We start from the raw sequence: 10,602 nt of genomic DNA on the forward strand, positions 1-10,602 counted from the left end.
ACGTGTTCTGAGTCCACAAATAAATTTTCTCCCTATGGATCTGGGATAAGCTTCAATGCTGTAAAACACATCTGGGGCTCTTTTTCACAGCCAAGGCACTGGTCAGTAGGAGCAGTCAGATTAGCAATGGTGCCAGTGAGTATTACACAACAGAGCCTGGAAAAAGAGCTCAAAGAGGGAGGCTAGGGGCCCAGGATGTCGTAGCCCTGAGTCCCTTGGTAGCAGCTGTACTACAGGCCACATAGCTCTTGCTGTCAGAGAAGGCACATCCGAACACACATAATCCCACATTTCCACATACACAAACATGTACACACACAGAACAGGCTCGGGATGTATATGAAAGGGAGAGAGTGGACTCAGAAGCAATAAACCCGGTTATTTTCCCATCTTTAAAATAAGCTTTAAATAAAACTCTATCTCTGTGAAGGAACTTAGAGAACCATATTATATCAAAGCACTGAAATGACTGAATTCCTGTAGGTTGAGTAGGGGATAATTTGAACATTAGTCAACCAGATCCTGGTTCTGTGTAGGGGAGAAGGAAGAAATGAGAGCAGGGATGAGGCATGGTCAGATAGGAACAAATCAAGGCTGGGGTCCAGGTGGAACATGGCCTACAGATCCTCACTGTAGTTACTGTGCATTCAGGGAACTTTTCTGAGTCATGCAGAGCAGATAAACAGTTCTGAAGTCTATCTAGGAATGTCTGAGTTGCAAGCTCTAGCCAGACCCTGCCGGATTCAACTCAGATACCCCACATGTCTACTGTTCTTCTGTGAAGTCTCCCTTCTCCTCAGCACACTAAGCCCCTGCACCAATATTTCCTGGTGTGTACAACTAGTATAAACAGGGTTTCTTAGGAAGAAAATATAAGGGAGACAAACTGAAACTCAGATTTTGGAGGTGAAGGTGGGTGTAGAAATGTCTGCGTCTTACAAAATGCATTTTTTAGAGTCTGCAAGTCATTAAGTGAGGGGATGGTGCCAGTCACTCTTTGGATAAGTTGAGTATCCTAGAAATCTACTAAAGCTTAATTTAGTACCTCCTCTCCCAACATGGTACTTCTCCCAAATCTGTCCCAGAACTGATCTTGGGACATAAACCCACTTATTTCAAACGTGTTCCAGCTCATAGTCATCACCACCAGGTGACGACCAAGCTCATAGGAATATGTTTAAATGCATATTATACGCACTATGGGAGGATTGGTTTATATAACATCCACTGCTTTAATTTCCTGAGGGAGAAGGCTGAATCCCAAATGTGTTGGAGGTGAGAACACTGCATCCTGCTTTCTGAAGTGTGTTTAAAGTTGAGGCAGTGAAATGTAACCTTAGTGGTTCTAAGTGTTCGAAACACATTTTTGTTTTTGATGTAAATACTTTTGGACCAAGAGAAAGGGGGAAAACAGAGACACATCTGAATGGCGGCTCAAGTAGGTCAAATGATAGCTTCAAACTGAACACCGTAATTGTTCAAAATATGAATTTCAACAGTGATCCTTTTCTAAAGGATGGATCTTAGGCTCTATCTGAGTTTTCTCTCTCTGAGTCACATCCCCAAAGTGCTCTATAATATAATTGAAACCCAGCTAGGAACTAAAAGCCAATGAAGTATTCACATTAAACACATTTGAACTCCAGCAGCAAAATGCTTGTCCCTGTAGCAATTCTAGCTGGTCTCTACACATTGGTTTTATGTAAATGAGGTTTCAAAGCTATCTCTGTGCAGTCTGCTTGCTTTGTGGTGCTGGGGAGTGATTCTAGGGCCTTTTAAGTACTAGCCACACACTCTACCACTAAGCTATATCCTCAGTTCATTTCTTTTTTTTTACTTGAGATGTGCTCTTGGTATGTTAGGTTGCCCAGGTTGGCCATAAACATTTCATGTAAGCCTAGGTAGACCCCTACTTCAGCCTCTTGGGTATGAGTGTTTATAAGAAGATACAGAACTGGCTTTTATTCTTGTCTCCTACATGTGTGTGATATTTTCTAATTGTATGTGTGTTTTTTATTCTAACCATTCTTCCAATCCCCATGCTCATTTGTTGTTTTTCTTTAGTACCTTGTTTTACTTTATTTTTAGCGATTTAATAGATTCTTTGTCACCTGGAAGCTTAAGACAATCGAAACTTGGCGACATACACAACACAAATCACCATGTGTCCCACATGGTGGCTGGCTTCTGTTAGGAATTTGCTTTATGATGGCTTATCTTCTAATGTGACAGGAATCCACTTTTAGTTAAGGTAACTACACAAATGCTATTCCTCACGTGGTTCTCCTCCACAGTCTCTGGAAATTGTTAGCAGATAGGACTGCTGACGTGTGTCTCACTTATTCCTGTGGGCGAGCTGGTCTGCCCTCACTGAGGTGTGTACACTGTCCTCCTGAGACTCAGGCAGTTTTAAGATGCAGATACAGGAAAGGCAAACCCATTCTGTTTTCCCATCTAGCCAGTGAGTATAAGCGTGCCCAAAGAAATATTCAGTTAAGACTTATGGTGGTTTGAATAAGAACGGCTTCAATAGGCTCTTGTATTTGAATGCTCAGGGAATGCTGAAATTTGAAATGATTAGTAGCTGTGGCCTTGTTGGAGGAAGTAGTCACTGGGGGCAGGCTTTGAGGTTTCAGAAGGTCAAGCCAGGCCCAGTTTCAACACTGCTCCTTCCTGCTGCCTGAGAGTCAGGGTGTAGTTCTCTCTCAGCTGCTCCAGTACCAAGTCTGCATGCGACCATGCTTCCTGCCATGATAATAATGGGCTAAACCTCTGAAAGTGTAAACAAGCCCCAATAAAACGCTTTCCTAAGAGTTGCCATGATGATGATGTCTCTTCACAGCAGTAGGACACTGACTGAGACAAAACTGGAAGAACACATCTTTTACCTGAAGCTCCTTTAATTTAGCAAACAGCATTGTAACCATTTTGTTTCCAAAATCCTGAGAAGAATGTGGTTGAAAAGCAACAGAATCTCATAAAAGTTAAGAGATTTCTCTAAGGTAGTTCAAAGCTCCTGCAGTAAAGCCCAAAGACCTTTTCACAGGTTTTCCTGAAAGTTGTACAGGGAGAGAGTGGCAACGAGGAAAAAAGCCACTCTTTGTTTGTCCATAGCACACAATCTGGTTGTAAGAAACCATGACCAAGGAACTGGGCTGCAGAGTGATGCTCAGTTGCTCGGGATTCTCTTTAAAATAGATTTTCAAACTCTGAGCAATAATTGGAAACATGCAAGAGTCTTGCACAGAGAATGCTTTAAAAAGAATCATATCTAAAACTACCAACTGATCTTCATTATTGCAATTCTGGAAGTATTAATAAGAGACTGCTCAGCCTGCCTTCAATGTTTGGAATATTTTAACCTTTTTGGCATTGTGCCTCAGTGTCCCCAGTACAGTGTAACTTGATCACAAGCTATACCTCAAAACGTCTCACCTGAGCACATTTCTGCAAACCAGCCCCATGTAACATTCCAGTGTAATCTCCTACCAGCTGATGTTGACAAGTAGACACCCTATCCTTCCATCCCATAGTGTTTCTAAAAATGTGGTATCTGTTCAAACCACAGGTTGCAATACTGTGCCAATGTGTGCCTGGAGAGCTGTATTCTCCAGGAGGTAGGAGAACTTTAAAAAAAAAAAGTGAGATGTACAGGCCTTCACTGGCATAAAACAAAAATACCAAAGTTTTATATGAAAGGACATGATGCAAGTGCTCACTGACATGGCAGCGATCACTTAACAAAAGGATAACTAAGGGTCCCTTTGTACAGTGCTCTTCATAAAGATATTTCAAAGTCTACCCTACTCCCGGAACACCACTGAGTTTTTTTTTTTTTTTAGGAATAGCTTTTATCTCAAAGCAAATTTAGAGGTGTACTGGGGGCGGGGGGGGGGTGGTGGGAGGATCTGCAAGGGAAGACATTCCTACTGTTTACTCTCCTAGCCTTCTCTGGTGTGTGGTGCACCTTTCTATAGTACTAAAATCACACTGGGTACCAAATCCCAGCAGGCATGGAACCTCCTCCAAAGAGCCAGTGAGACAGGAATGCCCACGGAAGGTTTCCTAATGAACCCCTGGAGCATGCAACACTCTCAGTGAGCCTGGTAACTACAACAATGAGACATGGTGTCTTGGGGAGAAAATTTACATAAGCAAATGCTTGCTAGCAAATGAGACTCACTTGAGAAGGCTAATGTGAGAGAAGAGTTCAGTCCGTCGCAGCCTTTCCATGTCACTGTTAGATGTAGAAGAAATTAATTGCTTATAACTTATATATTGAATCTTAAAGATTTTAACCTTTTTTTAAAAAAATTATTTTGTTGTTCTTCAAGCAACTAGTCAACAAAAATCTTGCTCAGACCCTCAGGTAAACAAGAGCAGAACATTTAAAAGGCCGGTTTTCCTCAGTAATTGAAACCGTCTTTCCTCCTGCAATGGCCTTCCCTGTTCTTCCTGTAACAGTAGCAGGCAATATTTTCCCCTATGGTATAAACAGAGAGAGGAAGGTCTTTCCTTGTATGAACATCATCTCATCGGTGTTCGAACTGAGATCATTAGTAACAGTCATATTTAGGGCCCAGAATGTATTTCAGTGGTATAGCCTTGTTTAGCACTTGCAGTGACGCCCTGGGATCCAATCCAGCATAGAAACAAAACACACAGCAATTATTTATGATGGCCAGGCTAACTTGCAATGAATTGCCATCATTCTCAGAGACAGGACCCTGTCTCTGAGACAGGACAGATAAAGTCAGCTAGAAATTAATTTTTTTAAAGTTAAAACCAAAATGAAGCACATACAAAAAGCCTGTATGTAAACATATTACTTTTCTAAATTGTATTCTTTTGTTTTGTTTTTGTTTGTTTGTTTGTTTTGTTTCTCCAGACAGGGTTTCTCTGTGTAACCCTGGCTGTCCTGGAACTCACTCTGTAGACCAGGCTGGCCTCGAACTCAGAAATCCGCCTGCCTCTGCCTCCCAAGTGCTGGGATTAAAGGCGTGCACCACCACTGCCCGGCTAAATTGTATTTTAAAATACAATTTAACATCAATATATTTTACTATTTTAACCAATAAACTTGCTTTATTGGATACTGTATATACGTTCATAATTGTATAGGCCTGCAGAATAAGGTGATGCTATGATTTATTTGTATAATGTGGAATAACCGAATCAAGCTAGCATATTCCTCCCCTCAGTCATCCTTTTGGGGTGAATTTTCCCCAAACAAGGCCTCCAGGACTCTGAGAAACAATGAAAGGAGGCCAAGGGCGTTTCTCTACCTTTCTATATCATTGAAAATTTCTGTAATAGAAAAGTTTGAAATGCTTCCCCACTCCCTCTTCCCTGGTACCACAGTACTCTCTCTAACTGAAAAGGGCCAGCTAACTTAGGATGAGTCCTCTTTGCAGGTGCAGGCAGTGGGGGGCAGGGTGAGAAGAGCACCTGATCGCTTACAGAACCAAGTTTGCCCCAGCAAACAGCTCAAGTGTTTGTAGGCGCGAGGAAAGGAAGCAAAGAGGAAAGAAAGATGCTTCCTCACACATCCACAGGCCCCGCACCTGTGGTCTAAAACTTGGAAATTACGGTCAAAGGCATAAGCAACTTCTCTGAACATTCCCCTCAGCTTCTCCCCTCCTCCAAACTGACACCAGACTACAGACACTTCCTTCGGATCCCTTTTTCCCTCTTTGAAGCTACTACTCTGCAAACACCCGGAACTGCAGACACTTTGACAAAGAAAAGTTGTCAGGCTCTGAGATATGTTAAGAAGTTGTTACTGCCCCCCCCCCACACACACACTCCGCGACACACACACACACACACACACACACACACACACACACCGCTCAAGCTGCAGGTCTGCGCAGTTCGCAGTCTGATGGTTACCACCTCGCAGCTCTGCAGGAGAGGGCCCCACAGACGCATGTCCCACTGCCTGATTCTAAACAGAAAAACAGCCCCTCGGTATTAGTCCGCCCCCTACATCCCTCAGACTGCTAAACTGAGACCACCGTTTGCTGCACCAAAAACCCTGGTGAGACTATGAAAGGCACAGGCAACCCAGTTCTTGCCCGCAGCGCAGAGGCGCCACCTCCACATCTAACACCGCAGGAGTGTGGTGCGCACCTTAAGGTACCGCGTGCTTGCGCTTCTGCTACCAGAAGACCCCTTCTTGTTGTCCTTTAGTAAAGCCAAACGATCCTTCCCCTACTTGCCCAAAGCTCAACTGAAGGTTCCTCCACCACACTGCTAGGGTCCAACAAAACAGGCAAATGCCCAAAAGCCCTTTCGTAAGGAAAGTGTCCAACTCCATGTATGGCCCATTCTTTCTCCAGTATTTACAGAGAGGACACAAATGAAGTGTAGAAATCACGCCCAGGGACAACAAAATTAGAATATAAACCCCATTTATCGCATCTGCTTGCTCCCATCTCGGCGCCAGGATTGGCGGCTCCGAGGCTGCAGACTGTCGCGCTGCCAGGGGCCGGACAGCTCATAAAAACCGATCTCGTCCTGGCTGGAGATGAAGGGTTCTAGAAGTCTCGTCCTCCGCCCAGGTAACCGATTGTGCACCCAGTCCACCCACCTACCCCAATCCAGATGCTCCGGAACTCTACATTCTCTTCCCCCTCGGCCCTTCCCTTCCCTGTCCCATGTGAACCTCACTCGGTGCCACCTCCGCGGATGCCTTACTCGCCAGCCCCTCTTGGACTCAGCTAGGTAGCTCCAGGGATTAGTCGGTATCACTTAGGTGTTCCCGTACCCCGGCCTGGTCCCGGGCAGCCTGGCTCCGCCGAACTCAGGACACAGACTCACTAGCTCTACCCGACGTCGCACAGCAGCCCCTTCACGCCGCCTGGGTACCCAAGGTGGCGAAGCGCCAAGTTGCAGCCTGGGCAGATAGTACGGGTTCCTGTCCTCTGTACATCTTCCCCGCCAGGCGCCATCTCCCCCCCTCTCAGGGCGACACTCTGTCTCCCTGGTCCGGCCACTGCGACCCTTCAGGACTTACCGCGGCCGGCACACCGCCACCGCCGCCTGGTCTGCGCGCTGCGAGGCGGAGCAGGACACCCGCCTGCGCCAGGGCATCCTCCCGCGCCCGCCGCCCCCGCCCACTCCGGCGGCCCGGGGTCCTCCCGCGCAGCTCCGGTAACTCCGGACTTACCTCCGGGACAAGGTGACCCGGCTTGTGCGCCCAGGCGGCCGCCCGCGCGTCTCGAGAGCCGGGGAACGTGCGGGGCGCGGGGTGGTGCGGAGCCCGCCTCTGCTCCTGGGCTCGTGGCTCTCCGCCTCTGCCCTCCCCTGCGCGCCGCTTCCCCCGCCGCTCCCCTCCCTGGATCACTGCCAGCGCCCCGGGCTGCCCCGAGCACACGGTTCCCCAGAGCCGAACGCAGGGCTGCGGCGCCACCCTTCCAGAGTCCGGTCCTCTTGGCCCCTAGGAGCACAAAGGGCGCAGGCTGAACGAGGGGTGACTCGGGATGTGTCGTTCCACTCTTTGGTCTCGCGGAGCCTGTCGACTTGTATGCAGGAGGCGGCGGCCGCGGGCCCCGGGGGAAGGTGGCCGCGAGGAAGAGGAGGAGGAGGAGGAAAGAGAGCAGCAGCGCGCGAAGGTGGCCGCCAACTTTGCTCCAGGCTAGCTGTGCCCTCGTCAGTGATAGTGGCTGGCGGGTGTCTGGGGGCTGGTGTCTGGAAACGTTGGGGCGACAGAAGTGGGGGAAGGGGGACTGCCACTGGGCACTAGGAGGACAAGAATTAGCCGCCGACTGTGGAAACGATGGCTTCCCTTGGTCCTAAAAGGCCTCCCCAGGCTCCAGGTCGACTTGAGGTTCAGAAGAGCTCACACTGTAGGTCCAGAGAAAGCCCCAAGTCCTGACCAGCAGAAGGAATAAACACAGAGACTCGCGTGAAATCGGTACTCTGGGACACAGCCTGTAGCTCAGACCAACAAGGCTGTAGGTGCACTGCGGGTGGCCCCATAGTAGTAGCTGTTGGAAGAAAACTGGGGCGGCGACGCCTCAGGGCTGGGGGTGGGGTAGAATGGTGACTTGGAGTAGGTCGAGGAGAGCCCTAATAGAGCCGCCTACGAAGACAATCTACATTTCAAACGTTGGGGGAAATCAAGCTCGAGTGGGCGTGTTTTTCTTACAGATTTTATAGAGAAGGAACTGGAAAATTTGCCAAAAAGAGGATCAAAAGTTATCTCGTCTGAGTGACCCCCTTTCAAAACAAGGAAAGATTTACTGTCCTTCAGCGCTCCCAAACCCAGACTTTTTCTCCCTGGGGAGTCGATATTGCTAATTCTAGTGGTTCCTTGGTTCTATAGCTTTCTTATGTAAGATTCCTGCCCCTTGCCTCAAAACCAAGTTTTTTGCCCCAGAAATTGCTGCATCTAGCCAAGTAGAGTTTGCAGCACCTGAGTTAGAGGTGGCTCAAGTCCTCCCTGAGAGCCTTCTGCAACACTTGTCTTCTGGGGACCCTTAGCACTACATAGAGAAAAAAAAATCAAATTAGAATGACTTAGGATGGAGGTTGAGCTGACTATTAGCCCCAGGTGTGTTCCAAGCAGCTCCTTTCTTGGGTTCATCGGAAGGCCTTCTTTACATCTAAATATCACACTCATTCCCAACTCCACAGCAGCTAGGCACCGGGCTTTCTTCTGATGGTTGCTCTGAGCTGCAGGCAGATCTTTTATCTGGGACAGCCTGAAAAGGACATTGTGAGTATCCCCCATTTAGGAGCTCTTAAATTGAAGGAAAATGTCAGCCTTACCTCTGTAAAATAGCTTATGGTCTCTGGTTCCTTCCGGAAACCGCTAGGCTGAGCATCTATTGTGAAAGCCCTGTAGGATTCAGAATCAGCTTTGCTGTTTGCCAGTTGACGAAATGGAGACTTGAAAGGCCCAGAGACCCTTGTCTCCCAAGTTGTAGGGATCACTTGCAACTATCTTTCACTCTCTCATTCTCTGTGTCTAAGCCATGTTTTCTTGGTAGTCAGCCTTTAGGTTGCCTTAGAAGTAACACTTGGTTTTGCCAGAGCATCTGCTTGGTTTACAACTACTAGACTTTTTAAATGATTTTTTTTTCCCGGAAATTTCAGGCAAGTAACTTGTGGAATGTAGGGTTAAGCCTCACGACAGATCCCAACTGTCTCTGTGTTCCCTCCAAATAGAACAACAGCTTCCAAAGTTGAGTCCCTGAGCCCTGTCTCCCGTGTTAGGTATTTCAAAAGTTTTCCATGGATGATTTATTTGGCCTTTCTAGGTGCATAGGAACACAGACATATATTCACAGATGAACAGTATTTTCTAGCCTTTGGGCTGTCTGGATAGGTAGATAGACAGACAGACAGACAGATGATAGATAGATAATAAATACATGGGTAGATAGATTGTGTGTGTGCATGCATGCACACCTGCGTTTGAATTTCTGAGAAAATGCCTAAAACTATTTTTCTTAATCTGCCTTATCCACTTTGCCATTTAATATTTTACTTTCTAATTGTAGAGTAGACGTCCACCTCTCAATTGAAGGCTGAACCTTTTATCATGTTTCAACAGAAATGTACACTTCTTAGTTGGGAATCGTGTGTTAACAGGGATCTCGTCTGTTACTGGCAGATGGTAGTGCACCTCAATTGATCTAGCACACATGTGAGCCAGTTTTTCCTACATGTAAAGTCATAGTTGTTGTTCAGAATGAGATTGTAGCTATTTTAATGAAATATAGCAGTGAAATAAAGGTTTTCAAGAAAGTCAGTGAAGAGTTGTCATGTATCAGGCTACACCAGGACACACAGAAACTGCTAATCTTCAGGAAATTGGCTAACCTTCTCAACAATGCTTATCTCTTAGAGGAGATTACAGAATTCTCAGAGATTTGAGAGGTGAGTCGGGCCAGTCCCTGTGTTGTGAGGAACTGTCACTCAGGTGCTGAACAAGCTGTCAAGCCTTTGGATAGCAGAGATAGGGGACATGATAAGGAGAATACAGATTTAAGAGTTTTGTTGTTGGTTTCTTTTTAGATAAAAACCATTTCTAAGTATGTATTCAACAAAAAAGCTCTAAAATGTAAGATTATAAAAAGTATCAGGATGATTTGTGCCATGTGTTTAGGTGTCAACAGATGTCATTCAAAAACCATCTTTAGTAGAAATATTTAACCTCCTCTAGTTGATCAAAATACCAAAGGAGATAAAATAAGATTGTATGCAATTATAAAGTTATGCCCATAACTACCATTTTGTTTCTTTGTTTTTGTTTTTCTCCTTCCAAGATCTGTTATTAAGTTGTCCTTTGTTTCGGAGATTCAAGAATCAAAAGGTTGGGCTGTCTGGCTAAAATCAAATCTTATTTACATGGAGGGAAGAAAGGTAGCCTTTCCAGTAACTGATAAGTCACTTTAATTAATCATGTTAACTAATAAATCATGTTAATAAACATAGTGGCCAACCTGTACAGGGGACATGAATTGCTACCAAACACAAAGGGAAAAAAATCTAACTCCTAAATTAGAGTGTCCATGTCAGAGCCAAGGTGACATGGATCAGGAAGCAAAATGAAATAGAAGTCTGAGGCTTAGTTGGATGGGGCAGTCACCT

At 46.0% G+C, this 10,602-nt stretch overlaps 1 protein-coding gene across 4 annotated transcripts in view; it reads right to left on the minus strand.

Moving 5' to 3' along the window:
• Positions 1 to 8,023, minus strand: part of Syndig1 (synapse differentiation inducing 1) — a 209,269-nt gene extending 201,246 nt beyond the window's left edge. Inside the window, exon 1 of one of the 4 annotated variants that reach the window (XM_076929927.1) lies at positions 7,172 to 8,023. The gene's annotated coding sequence lies outside the window, so the exon portion shown is untranslated. Of the gene's footprint in view, positions 1 to 7,018; positions 7,099 to 7,171 lie in introns of those variants that run through there. The other 3 variants (XM_076929925.1, XM_034495279.2, XM_076929926.1) reach the window with 3 other exon arrangements.
• Between the last annotated feature and the right edge of the window lie 2,579 nt (positions 8,024 to 10,602).

The sequence above is a fragment of the Arvicanthis niloticus genome, chromosome 2 (assembly GCF_011762505.2).
Source record: "Arvicanthis niloticus isolate mArvNil1 chromosome 2, mArvNil1.pat.X, whole genome shotgun sequence".
NCBI lineage: Eukaryota > Metazoa > Chordata > Mammalia > Rodentia > Muridae > Arvicanthis > Arvicanthis niloticus.